Raw genomic sequence first — 14654 nt, forward strand, 5'->3', positions numbered from 1 at the left:
TAAAAAATTAATACCACTACCTTTTCATTGTAACAAAATTTACATTTTTTATAACAAATTTTACTTCCAAAACCCTAAACCTTTTTATTTAACTCAAGCAAATATAGGTATATATATTTTTCCAAGGCCACTCCTAAATGGAAAACGCTTCTCTCAATGCGACTCGAATTTACAACAAATAAAGCAAAGAGATAAAAACGAAGATTTGATTTTATATTTAACGAGAAAAAATAATCAAACCTTAATGATTGGGTGGATGTGAAAAAGAGGTTTTATTAGAAATTTAAATGAAAAGTCTGTTATGCTGTCGTGTTAATGTAGACACAATAAGCATATTTCTATTCAGGGAATATACAATATTAAAATAGATTTGTGTTCAATTGACATATAACCTCAGTATAGCTTGGTATGCACAGAATGAATGCCAACAAAATTACCTGTTTCAGCTTCGGCGATGGAAGAGAGAAGGCCTAAAAATAAAAGTAGGTTTTGATAGAAAGCAACAATTCTAGCATTATTAGGCTTTGCAGAATTGTACAGCAGTCTATCGCATTGCACGCTTCATTCAAAGTAAAACGAAATTCCATTTGAAACCGATATTCTTCCCGCTAATTGACGTCATATGGCGTGACGTGTTATCACAAAAACGGGTTTTATGGTGAAATATTTTCATTGATCACAGGAATTAGTGCTTCATTTAAAATGAAAGCGCACATCGGCCTATTTGAAGCGTTGTGTTCAAAATTAACCTACTTGCTTATTAAATTGCAATTCATGCTTATGCTATAAAGATGAGTAAATAGAAAAATACAGTTGCTTGTTTAAAATTGCACTATGGAAAAAAGTTGTGGCACATTGGCTTAATACAAAACATCACACAAAGAATATTTATTTTTTGTACAGTGCGAGTGCGAAATAATGTTTTTAAAAAGATTTATGTATTTCAAAGTTGTTTTGGATATAAAGAGATATAATTGGTCCGAAATACGACAGTTTTGTACAAGGACTAAAAAACAAATAGTGAAAATAAAAGTGAATATAAAGGTTTCATTATCACTTACATGAGGATTTTTTCATGATGCTTAACGTTAAAAGTTCAAAATTTCAGCAGAGTTTAACACAAAATTACGATTTTTTAGGCGACGCTATACAATAGTATTAATATGTTTACTGTATAGTTTAGGGTGGTATTGTGAATCAATTGCTACATATTGTTTTTACTGTACGAAATATTGCAATTAGAATCTTCTTAAACCTGTACAAAAAAGTCAAAATGCCAAGAATCTCACCAATCCATAACAGGATGGACAGCCCGGTTATCAGAGGGTTCGGCATGGCTCTAATCAGCTAGGTGCGCCGTCAGTGTTGGTATGCTTTCTAAGGACAAGGATTAAGCGCTATTCGCTGCAAAGAAAGGAAAAACAGCCTGTCAGAACGAAAGGAATGAAAAACAACTCGAACAAACACACAGGGTTGGGCGTTTCGTGCGTGAGCTAGACTCAATAAAACGAGCGAACAAAAGAACTCTTAGGACGTCAGCTGTTGATTGATTGGTTCAAACTTGACAAAGAGTTCATTACAAGACCCTTCCTTGGTGTGTGTTTGGGTAAAATAACGGAATAGCGGTTGGAGCGAATCACGTAGCTCTTAAGTGCACAAAAAACTATTTGGACTTTTATGTCAATAGAGATACGAAGTTATACCGTTTTATTGGAGCAATAAACGACCCTTTGGTGTGTTCAGTTAAAATACATCGAAACAGTGGTTGGGCCAATCACGTAAACAAAAAAAACAAAAAACCTTTTACTGTCCATTAAATCCCTTAATCTTTAATGGTATTTTTTACTATTATATGCCTCTGTATAGTTCGTTTATTTTGTGGAGGGTTCCGAGGTTTTTATGTTCTTCAGGGACAAAAACCCCAAGCGATATCGTATGCTTCGGGTTTTTGTTTTTGTGATATGAACCCTGTCTTAGTCTTTGCGCTTCAAGGTTAAATTGAATTTGCCGCAAATGCGCATTTTGCTCTGTGAGAGTTTTGTCAAGTCATTACTGACTTTGAATCAAGTTAGCAATATTATAACGACTGACGTAAAAGTTTTTATTTAAAGTAGAACACCGAAAAGCCACTGCAGACTCGCCGAATCTGTCGATCAATGATGCAAGCAGGACAGGCTAAAAAACAACTAGCCTGCAGTGAGGTTCGAACTCACGATCTCCGGTCAAGCCGGGACCGTCGCTCATTTTTTTTATTTAAAGTTGGGAAATTTTATGTAATAAGAACTTTACAAGCCCATACATAAGTAGATATTATTTTAAACGTTTCGAACAACTCTTTGAAGAAAATGCCACCTACTCCTGTATGGGCTTTGATTTTCTTATAACGCCATACTACAACCCCCAACCATTATGCTCCAAAATTTTATGTGTTTTATGTTTTTTCACAATTTCGATATTTTGCCACAAAAATCAACCAACCAATGTTTTTCACGATTACAGTTAAATTAGGTTTTTCGGCCCACCTTTTAAATATGCAGAAAGCGACTTGTTTTTTCATAGTGTTTACAATTTTTTCATAATTTTATTTCGGGTATTCAAACTAATAAAACACCAAAAAAAAACAAGATTTTCCGTAAAATTTCGTTCCAATGCTCAACATCAACAGACAGGGTCCACTGCGCTCTTGACGCACTTAGTGACGTCATAGTCGAGGTTTTAACATCGAATGATAAATTGCGCCGATGAACTTTTGACATTAACGGGCAGCTAACGACCGCGTTACTATGGAAACCTAACCGCGTTGCCGGGGTAACGCGGCCCCATGGGTAAATAGGGGTGACGTTGCTGATTTTTGCATCACGTTTTTACCCCAACCCAGTAAAGTTTGAAGATAATACATTGAAAAATCGGTGCACAGTTAATTAGGGGGTAAACTTGAACTTGGAAAAAGATTTTTCAAGTTTTCAAATATTCTCTTAAAATAAGGTTTTTTCAAGTTTTCTTGCATTTTATTAGTTATACTTTATTGCTGCTATTTGTCTGCACCTCTTCGTTGCAGTTTATTTCTATCGTTTAATATACTTTTTTTTAGTTATAGTTTATGAAAGTTTTCTTGTTTATTCAATCGTTTCGATTTAATTGTTTTATTTTTGTTTGTAGAAAGCATTGTGAGATGCAAACTCCGTGGGCACTGTGACGCAACAAGCGCGCTTTCGGTGCTGCTGTCAATCCAGTATATTGCACCTTGCCTAATTCTTCAATTAGCTTTGCAGCTTAGCAATTTAATTGTATAATACATTGACAAATCGGTGCACAGTTAATTTGGGGGCAAACTTCAACTTTGGGGTATTTTAAGATAAATGGCCATTTTAGGTAAAAAAACAAGGTTCGTTTTGTAAAAATTGCATGTTTTTATTTATGCTTGCTTCTATATACTAACAATTCTTCATCGCAATTTATTCATTTCGATTTATTTGGTTTAACATAAATTTTTATTTTTTATTTGGTTTAACATAATTTTTTTATAATTTTCATGTAATTTCAAATATACATGTCAGGGCAACATTTTTTATGCAATTATATTTTGTTGAATTTTTATTTGCATTTTTATTGAGTTTGTTTGGTCGCATCTATCGAAATAAATTTGCAGTTTGCGATATTTTCTCCTTTTTGTATTGCAATTTATTTTTTTTAATTTAATAAGATCAGTTGCTTTTTTTGAAAAAGCCTTAAAAAAAAGAAAAAAAAAAAGTTTTCTATTTAAAGAACAAAATACAAAAAACATCCGTCGCTAAAAACGTAATTTCAACTGATGTTTGACACAGTTGCACAAATGAGATTACAACTTTACATATTGTTCCTGACAGGTATTGTATCAATCATAAAATTGTTTGTCCGACAAATATTTTTATTAAATGTGCCAGTTTTATTGGCCTATACAGGAAATCCTAATCAGGCTTTAAAGAAAATATATATATAAATGAACATATAAAAAATACACATTTAAAACAAATATTCATATGTACCCAATTATTGACTGCATATGTTGTTTGGTTGGTATAAATATTTTTTGATGTGTTGCAAGTTTACTTCCCTGACGAAGATTACCGGAATAGGTCATCAAAACGGGCACATTTAGTAAAAATTTGCGTGTCAGACGAACAAATTTATAATTGAGATTTTCCCAAAATAGAAAACTCTGTCACCCTTAACAGGTTTGTTGTATTTTGTTTCGCTTGGCTGCTGAGTAAACTTGCACCTGGATCTCTTAAACAAAACTTAAATAACCTAAATCTAAGTAACCAATCAATAGTGCGACGCTTTATTCCCAGACAAGCCAAATAGTAAAGAATTTAAACGAGACGGTAATATACCAGGGCTGTGGTTGGGGTAAAAAAATCTTATATTGCGCTTGTTTTTGTGTCTTATATTGCGCTTGTGGCAAAATCAAGCAGAAATTTGACGGATTTTTAACTAATTTTACGTTCAAACTGGAATTATTTTTTCAAAGGCGTACAAATAAATGCGATAAAAGTGACTCTGTTCCATTACTTTTTATGCTCCACAGAATACTTTTTAAAAGTTAGTTGATAGAAAAATCTTTGCTTTTCCAGTCGATTCCGATAACCATAATGGACAGATCGGTATGTACGATACAGACAATTCATTGCGATAACGATACCCGATATTTAGAATATAAATATCGCTATCCGGTACAAATGACGTTAAATATTTTCTCAAACAAGAAAAAATATGAAATTAAACTTTCAAAGTCTTTTTTTCTAGGCTTTTAGGTAAAACTAGTTTTATATTTCAAAATTTCGATTTCAATTTGTTATCGTATCAGCACCGATATTAACCTAGTATCGGACGAATAGCGTCACCGCGTAGTATCGAGTATCGGTTCCGATCCGATATTATCGGACATCCCTTTAAAAAACTTGATATTACGCTCCAACCTCTAACTTCAATGCAATAATATAAATATGTTTTTGTTTTTTATCTAAAAGTTCTTCAAAAATGAAAAAAATATTTGTTTAGTATCGCACAGGTTTTTTATTTAAATTTAACCGAGCTTTTTCTTTGGGTTAAACCTATAACATTTACAGCGCTACCGGTATGGCGTGACGCTTCGCCACAAAAAACGGATGTATATTGCCTTATCATCGAAATTAAACTTTTAAACATTAATGTTGAAGATGGATATCGAGATATTCTAAACGTTCAAAATGCTACCTACGTCTTTGTTGGACTATGGGATTTGATATTCTACTACGTCAAACTTCAACCTTCAACCATCATGCTTCAAACTTTTTAAGTTTTTTTCAACCCTGCCATATAGAATGTTGCGTTTCATTCTCAAAAAAGTAAAAGCGATGTTACTGTGCCAACGTTGTTGTCTAACTATTACAACCCAAAATGGTGTCCTAATCCACGTACCTTTGTCACACATTGTAAAATCTTTATTGACGCAAGGCACTAAAATGTGTACGAGCAAAAACCTATATACGCGATGGAGCTTGCTTTATAAAATCAATTGGCTTGAAAAAGACTTTGTTACAAAGAAATACCTATTTTTCAAGTTATATTAGATTTTTTTAAACTTTTCCGCCAATATTTTCCGCGATGGCAATTCAAAACGACCAAAATACATAAATCTCTCACCACGCAAAACCCCGCTTGCGTGTACAATCTATGCCAAGCCACTCTCCTAAACCAACCTTCTTGGCCCAATATTGTCGTAAAAACAACAACAACTTTGCCCTCAAATAATTTGCCTTCTTGTGAAAACAAGGAATCCAGACCGAAGACAGATCTCTTTCAAATGAAGGCTTACCTGTTTTTTGTGAGCTTTTAAACGCACAGAATCTTGGGAGAAAAGATAAACACAAAAAACACAGCAGGGGATTTCTATGTGTTCACCAGCCCATGCGGTCGACGTAGCTTTACGGTATTAGGCTGGCTGTAAAAATAAAGTCTTCGAGGTTGGCTGAACAAACCTGAGCTAACCAACGTCACATGGTTTAGGAGTCTTAGCTTTTAAGAAATCTTCACTGAAGAAAAAATCTAACCACAGGTATTTTCAGGGGGTGGAGTGTGGCTTAGTTCTCGCGTTTTACAAAAAAACATTTTCATAAAAAAAATTAAAAAGAGTTACCTTTAACATTAATCAACGCCTTTATAATGAAATATAGCTTTAAAACATAAAAACCATAAAAACCCTAAAGTGTTTTTTTCTTTTTTTTTTGCTGCTAAACATTGACGAATTTTAAAAACTGTTTTTTTTTTAAACACACCAACGCCATACGTTCAAGTTCTAAGCTTTCGTAGTAATTTGTGCTGCAAAAAAAGTGACGAATATCGAAAGACAGCTTGGTAAAAAATACAGCTTTTTTAAATCAAGGTGTTTACAACAATTTACACTGTTTTAAATACAGTAATACCGGCATCAAAACTGTTTATAGTGCGAAATTGTACTGATTCAACCAATACGAACAAAGCGTCCTTGCTTGATTATAAAAAGAGAATTTTAACAGACTGTTTAGCAAAATATCACTCAAGTGCTTTTCCTCCAAAAACTTATTTGAAATATCAAAAACTTTTTGCCAAAAAGTTAAGCCCAAAAGTAGACTAATTCCACCGATGCAATACGATAAAGAACAAAGCTTTCCTAAAATTTTAACTGAATAATATTTAACAGTGAAGAATTTTAACAGACGGTTTAGCAAAGTGCTTTTCCTATTGCTGATTTTCATTAAGAAATACCAGAGACTGTTCTGCAAAAAAAATTATGCGTTTTAAAGCAGGAAAGCCGTAAAGTGATCGCCGTCGTTTCAACCATCTGCAAAACTGCGAGCGCTTTCCCAAACGTCGCCCGCCTATATACGCCTTATATGGGAAACAAACCGATTAGAGAGAAGACAAAATCGCGATTTCGCATTTCGCTTGATCCAGTAGAGAAACACCCCCTCTCCCACGCAAATCACCCCTAAATAGCCGCTAATTTCCCAATATTACCTCCAGTCCAGCTTTCTAGGCGCTCGGACAATTGTTTAGCGTTGCTGGATTATAATAAAGTGCCCGGCTCAATCTATAAGCAGCACCTTTAGCCACTGGTTAAGCCACAGGAGCGCTTCCCAACCCCAGGCCCTTTAAGCTAGATCACTGGTCAATTGGCCAGGTGTTCAGGGGTGCTCAGTGAAGCAGAAAGGACCGAAACCTGGGTCAGTTTCGATCACGCAATTTTTAGCGCGCTTTAAAAAAAAGGGATTGCGCAATTCCGCGCGCGGTTTGAAGCACGAGGCAGATTTGGGGACATTTTTTAAGCTTGAGATAATTTTGTGGCTGGTTTGGGCGAAGACATGCTTTCTTATTTTTTTACATATTTTACTCAATTTTTCAAGTGGCTATATCAGTTATTTCTCGTTGTTCATATTTATAAAAGTGTTTTCATACCAGTTACTTACAGTTTCCACATTATTATGAAAAAGGTTTATAATTTCTAGACTTGAACGGAAGTTACTACCTACATAATTAAGAGTTGATATTATGTTTTTAAAATATGCCACAATTTGAGAAAACAAAATAACCCTGAAAACTCTAACTGACATTTCTAATATACTGCAATATCACAAAAGGGATTTTTTGAAAATATGGTAGCCCTAGACATATATCGATTTTCCGATAATATCGGCGGGTATAACGGTATCGTAAATTTTGGCCGATGTTTGTTACGAACTATGAATTAAATAAACTTCCTATTTTTGACCAAAAAAATTGTTTTTCATCATCCCAAGTTTATATTTAAGCTAAAAATTTAATTAATATAGGTAGATCGGAATTTATTTTCAATTAATTTAAATTCTGAATATCTTCAAGGTAATAAAATCGGTTGGTAAAATCTTTAAAAATTAATATCGGTCGATATCTGCAAAACAGCTAAAAACTAAGATTGTTATCTCACTTGATTTTATATTTTTTTTTGTGAGCAGATTCAACGAACGTCTAAATAATGTCACGAAAAAAAATATTTTTCTGGCATGCTTTTCGTAGAAGAATGTTACGACGTAGTTTAATGGGTGTGCTGTTGCTGACAGGCATAGAATAGACTGTAAACAAGGGCTTACGGTACTCATTATTTTGTACAACGTTTCGGCTACCTAGCCTATATGAGAGAACAGAGAAGGCCTTCATCAGGGAATGTAAGAACACCATGCGAAATGAAAAGATCGCACGTTTGTTTGGGCGCCCAAGCGTAAATAGTCACCTCAGCAAATTGCACAGAATCACGTGTAACACACATGACATGGCCTAAAATTATCACAAGGCGGTGATTTAACCGATAAACAAGGTTTTTTCCATTATGACCCATCTAAAATTTTCCAACTTATACTTGTGTTATAACTCAGAAATATGGGTTTTCTAACTGCATAACGTACTGGTTCCTGAACTAAAGGTATGTAAAAAAGCGTTAAGCGCGACATCTTTTAAATTATTGTCATTTTGTTTGAGTTTGATATTCATTCTACATCTTTAAAATTCATTTCTGAAATAAAATTTAGGTTGGACCTGTCGGACCTTGGAGTAATTATTGTATGTTCTTTTTTCAATATTATTTGTTATAAAAGTTTATGAGTTCCTTTATTATTTCAATAAAGTAAAGTGCGTCCGCCAGGTGAAAAAGTTTAAAAAGAACTGCTTTAACTAAAACTTCTGCAATTGACTAGTTTTTTTTTACCTTAGGCTAGGGTAGTAGATCTCAAAGTGGAATTCATAAGTTTAAAGTGGAATTCATCAGTCTCAATTTTAGTTCAGCGACCAAACAGTATAATTATTAAAGCCCCAACACATCCTCATGGTTTTAAACCTTATGATAATTATTGTACAGGGTTGGACTTACGCACTCGCCCGCTCGCCAATGCGAGTACAAATCGCTTCTGGCGAGTGCTGGTTAACACCCACTCGCCCGACTGGCGAGTGGCTTTGGCGAGAAATTTAACTAGTTGGTGTAGGTCCTTTAGGATAACTTGTGTTAAGCACCACTACTAAGCGAAATATAAATTAGCGCCAGTTATTTTCCTAAACACTAAGGTGCAAATACATTCAACACTACACAAATAATAAGCTTAATCGAAGTCACGTTCGAAGCTCGTAATAGAGACTCTTTGTCCCGTTAAAAAATAACAATCGTTTAACTGCAAATAATCTAAGACGTCTTTGCTGCACCGGCAAATAGTTAAAAGGTTTATCGTTTAACTTGAACATTATTAATTTTTAAATGTTTAAGCCAGTCATTGACGCCTTTGGAAAAGTTTATTGGACTTGCGATGTACCCAGGATAATAGTTCTACTTTTTGTATTTATTTAATTGCTTGTATTACGAAATTAAGAGCAATTGCCTCAGTTATTGGTAACAATAAGTTTAAATGCAAATGCCTTATAATAATATTTGGAAGAAGTGTTTTTTATGTTCTGAGAGACCGAAACGGTCCAGTGAACACTACGATATTTAAAAATATCGCCTACTTGTTTAACTACAGCTGAGAATTAGCAATTGGTCGACGTAAGTGTGTTGTTGCGATCTCTTAAAGATCATAGCGGTCAACCAAGCCAAAGCTTAAAAAATAACTGTCTGTAAATATTTTATATCGCAATTATGTTTAGATACGAAACGAAACCATTGCGGACGCCCTTGGAAAATTGAAACGACCCACTATAGGGCGTCACGCATCACAGAACCTCTGGTACATATGGTTGTTAACTGTGAGAAATAATGGTTTAGTTGTGGTTTACAATTACTTTGTCATTATAGGCGAGATTTTGTCGTTTTGTTTCTGGCGCGAAACAACCTGCGGTGAAACGTCCATCAAGCACAGACAAAACATAATACGTAAAAAAGAGAGCGCAAAAACAGGCAGGCGTGGCTACTAAATTATCACTTGTTAATGTTATTTTGGTTCACTAAAGGTTGTGAAAAATACTTCGCTGAAAAATGCTATATGGGTCATTTAATTTGTTCATCCATGCTTGGAAATAAACGACCAGACTTTTATAAAAACCAATGTTTACGTATAGAAACCACAAGACAGGTTAGAGATAACCAAGAAATGACCGCGCTAGAATGGAAATTTGCAGACTGCGTGCCAACAAATTTGGCGATTGTTATTTCGTCCGGGCGAGTGCTGATTAATAGCCGCTCGCCCTCCTGGCGAGTGTAGATTTTTGCTTAGGAACAACCCTGTTGTATATGATTAAATATATTCTTGATATGAAAATTGACAAGTTTTTTTTTATAAAAGCGTAACAGGAAGCAACTCAGTTAAACGATTTTTTACTGTTTGCTAAAACGAACGAAACATGCGTAATACAGTGGTTCTTGGACTGAAGTCCACAAAGAATCGTTAAGCACGGCATCTTTTTTTACCGGTATTATTGTCTCTGCTTTGTTATTATTTGTCAAATCATTGTCATTTCGCAAAAAAGTTCTTCAAGTGGAAAGTTAGGGAACCACTGAGTTAAAGATTTGATACTGTTTTGAAGGAAACGAGCGTAAGCGGAGTTTTTCGCGGTGCAAAGCTTACATTTCACATTGTGCTATTCTCCGATCCAACATCGGAAAATCCATTGAAAGATTCGACCAATTAGGAGACTTACAATGTAATTTGATAGACAATGTGTATTTACTTTAAAAGGGAGACTCTGGTTTCGCCCAGATTTTCCTATTCGCTTTACCAAAGACAAAACGCCTTCTAGAAAACAATATATATCCAACGGTCCTAGCTAATGCAAAAATATGTCAAAGCATTATGGTATGAGGCTGTAGTAAGACGTAGTAAGAATATCAAAGCCCATACAGAAGTAGGTTGCATTTTCAACGTTTAATAAATCTTTATTTAGTTTTAACATAGAGAGAAGGCACTGATTCCAAGAAGACACATGGCAAACCGCCTTTTTTACTTGTTCCCAGCGTACAGCGCATTTATAAAGCTTCTGTGCATTTATAAAAGCGTGTCTATGTTTACGATGCCTACTTCTTTATTGCAGCTTTTTACAAGACTTTTACAAAAACAAGATAAGCTAAACATAATTTATTGCGTATAGTAACTACCTTAAATTACCACAAAAACAAAAATGCTACACATTGTTTTACCGATCAAACTGTTTTACAGTATATCTTAATGACAACACAAGTCCACGCAAGGTTTTAAGTAATATTTCTCTTCTAACGGACACTTTTGACTGCTTCACAGTTTTACTCATATAGCAACAACTCAAAAGGACAAAATATACCGACACAATTTACACAAACTACAAATTTACAGCAAAATTACACAAACATATATTACCACGTCACAATTTTACGCCAGAACCAAAATTTTTACGCAATACTTCAATTTTCGGGACATTTTTACCCACAGCATAAACACAAATTTACTTGCAACCACTCAAAACTGAAGCTTGGCTTGTGAGCTCAATTTGCTCAAATATATTACCCAAGGCCTGGTTTCACCAAAAAAGTAGCTAAAATAACACTTTTACAACAAAATACCGGCATTTGAACCTTTTTACAGCATTAGTTTTCCCACACAATTCATTCACAAGGCAGCTAAATCAAAAATATACCGCAAAATGTTGCTCAAAACACTATTTTATCAACAGTTTTACCCACATCACAGTTTCGCAGCAATATTTACCCATTCAGTATTGCTCACAGAGCCTGTAAAATAGCAGCCCCTCCTGAACCCTACCGCATGCTTGTTTTCAAGCGTGAAACGCCGACAGCATAACACGCACCAACGAGTTGTCTGTTTTAGTTAACTTTAAGAACCCTATTCAGTCATCCCTTACGAATAATGACTGACGACATCTACGCTTTGTGACGCCACAATGCGACAATGGGAACTTAAGCCAGCAGCTAAAAACATGTTTTTATTTCTTGTGCTACAGATCTGGGGTGAAATGATTTAGCCTAACCCTCTTTTTTCGGGAACTTTATGACTGTTTCTTAGTTAATACCATATAGTAGGGTTACCATTTTCTACAGGCAAATCCCAGGTAAATTTATTACAGCTTAAATAACTAACTGTAGCTGCATCAATGTTGAGCCTGTGACTTAAGTCACTGTTTACAAATGACTTGACTTAAATCTTTCGGACAAATGACGGCGCTGGTCTAGAATCCTACCACACCGCACATTATTTTGGTTAGGGTGCGGGTTAGCGATTTGGATTAGGGGTTGAGTTATGTATTATTATAAAATAATTAATATAATAATACTTGACCCACCCACCCACCCCCAAAGGCTAACCTGCACCCTAACCCAAGCATTGTGCGTTGATTTAATAATGGTGGTAGAATTCTAGACCAGTGCCCAAATGACTTCAAAATCATGGGTTTTTATTAAGCTATATGTTGGGTGTTTTTTTAGTCGAGTTATTTCCTATATAGGCTAACTGAGTTAGTTTACCAATTGTAATACTTTAACGCTGAATTTTTATGACAAGGACTTGACTTGGACTTAAGTTATTTTACGAACGCCTTGGGACTTGAGTGGTACAACACTAAACTTTCTGACTTCAAATCCAGACGTATGGCAACCCTACACATAGACCAGGGTTGGCCAACCAGTCAGAGACCAAGAATTACATTTGTTACTTAGTTAACCGTGAAGAACCGCACCTTAAACGAGGGTAGAAATTGTATAAAAAGTCGTATCTTTACGGAAACCAAATCCATTGGATGCAGGTTTCTGCTTGTCCATCACTTTTCCGCTGACGCGTATACAAACAATAACAAAAGTTTTAAAAGCCGAGTAAAACCAGGTCAGACATTTTTAAAGGAATATATAGTTCGCATAGTGAGCTCCCTAAAGTAAATAGGCCTACATCTACAACAGTGGCGTAGCCAACCGAAAATTTGGGGGGGCAAATAGTTTAAACTTTTTTTGTTTAGCCTTTGTCCTTGTATTAACCGCCGTAACGAACACTATACCAATGCTAGCAAACCGTTTCGAGCAGCAACTGACTGAATGTTAACGCAATACTCAAAAAACATTCAAAAAGAAAAAAAACTGACGTAACAGTGCATGACAATTGAGCGTTTGTTATGCCTGTGATCGACTGTTGTGCTCATAAATGCTAAAAAAACAGATTTTCAAGAGTAAACTTTTTATAAATTTTTTGGGCGGGGGACATGGCCCTTTTTGAACATAATTTAAAAATTAATTCCTCAACAATATACGAGTTACTTTCAAACACAAAACAAGCCAAACCAGTAAGATTCAATCTGTAAAATCCCCATTTACCACCTAGAACGCGAGCAACTTACCGCGGAATTTCCCTGCGGTTTTCCGTTGTTGAAACAAGTTCGGTTGTTTTGTGTGAGTCAGAATGACGTGGTTAACAGAAAAGCGAGGTGGAAAACATCAAGCTCTGCACAATAGCATTCCGTCTTACAGACTTGTTTATGAGGGAAGTGACAACGTTATATTAGCCAGGGGAAGGTTCTCCTTAAATTTTATTGATGATAAATCTGTGGAAAACTTTTTTTTAGTATGAGCACTAAACTGAATGTTTGAGCAATTTTTGTATCGCATTTTTTTAATTTTTCCCTATGAAAAACAGGGTTTCGCCAATATTTCAAGAAAACGAGGCCTAGGGTGGTCCGCGAAGTTGGAGGATCTTTGATCTAACTCGACACTTATTTACAAGGGCAAATATGAGACGAATGGTTCGACGAGTTGGTCATAAAAAGCGGGATTTACTTCGCACCTTGTAACTTAGTTTTATTATTTTTAATGAATAGAAAATGATAAGGAATTTCACTATAGCAAAACAGAAGTGTTTCAATTTTCAACACCCAATAAACTGTTGTCAACGAAATGTTCTACATATTTTTAACAACTAGAATGAGTGAACAATAGCTTGAGAAGCGAACCGCCTCGAAAAAAAATCAGATATTATAAAATTTGAGAACCATTATTGTCGGCATATGTGTTCTTTTGGAGCGCAAGATTGTATTGTATAAGCACATAATAAGCTTAGAATGGGTGAATTGGCAAAAACTGTAAATTCAGTTAAACTTTTAGCTAATAACGTTTAAATAAATCAAGGCAAATTCACTATTAATTTACAAGCATTGTTTTACTTAGATGGTCCTTGTCGACGATTATTTACTTTAGAATTACGAAGTCTAGAAACTACAGTTGTTGACCTAATATTGTTTTGAAAAATTTACCTTTCAAGGCAAAATCGCTGCGTTTGGTCGTAAACCATGCATGAAATTCCGATATTAACTTGGCATCGTATCGGCACCGATACCCTAGTATCGGACGATCAGTGATACTACCACTTGGCATCAGGTATTGGATTCGAATCAAAAAATTCAGATCTCATCCTTACTATAAAATTGCCAAATAACTTGATTCATGTTGTTCCTGACAGTTGTTGTAAGCCTGTGTACAAGAGACATACATTAAGCGGATGTTGATCTCATTACACACAAAACAAAGAAAACAAGAAGCTTGAACTTGCACCAACAAATACACTGCACTTGAGCCAACCAACACGACATTCACTTCAATTTGCACAAGGGTGGATTGTTTACGATCTTGTGGGTTGCGTGTTGTTCAAGGAGACCTTGTGAAAGTTTTAAGC

General features: G+C 35.1%; 1 long non-coding RNA gene across 1 annotated transcript; it reads right to left on the minus strand.

Moving 5' to 3' along the window:
• Positions 1-418: 418 nt before the first annotated feature.
• Positions 419-2993, minus strand: LOC146139067 (uncharacterized). The gene is made up of 3 exons (XR_014501317.1): positions 2294-2993; positions 1290-1663; positions 419-470 (listed from the first exon to the last, which is right to left on the minus strand). It is a non-coding gene; the product is annotated as an uncharacterized LOC146139067 (long non-coding RNA).
• Between the last annotated feature and the right edge of the window lie 11661 nt (positions 2994-14654).

The sequence above is a fragment of the Ascidiella aspersa genome, chromosome 6 (genome assembly GCF_963924565.1).
Source record: "Ascidiella aspersa chromosome 6, kaAscAspe10.2, whole genome shotgun sequence".
In the NCBI taxonomy this organism is placed as follows: Eukaryota; Metazoa; Chordata; class Ascidiacea; order Phlebobranchia; family Ascidiidae; genus Ascidiella; species Ascidiella aspersa.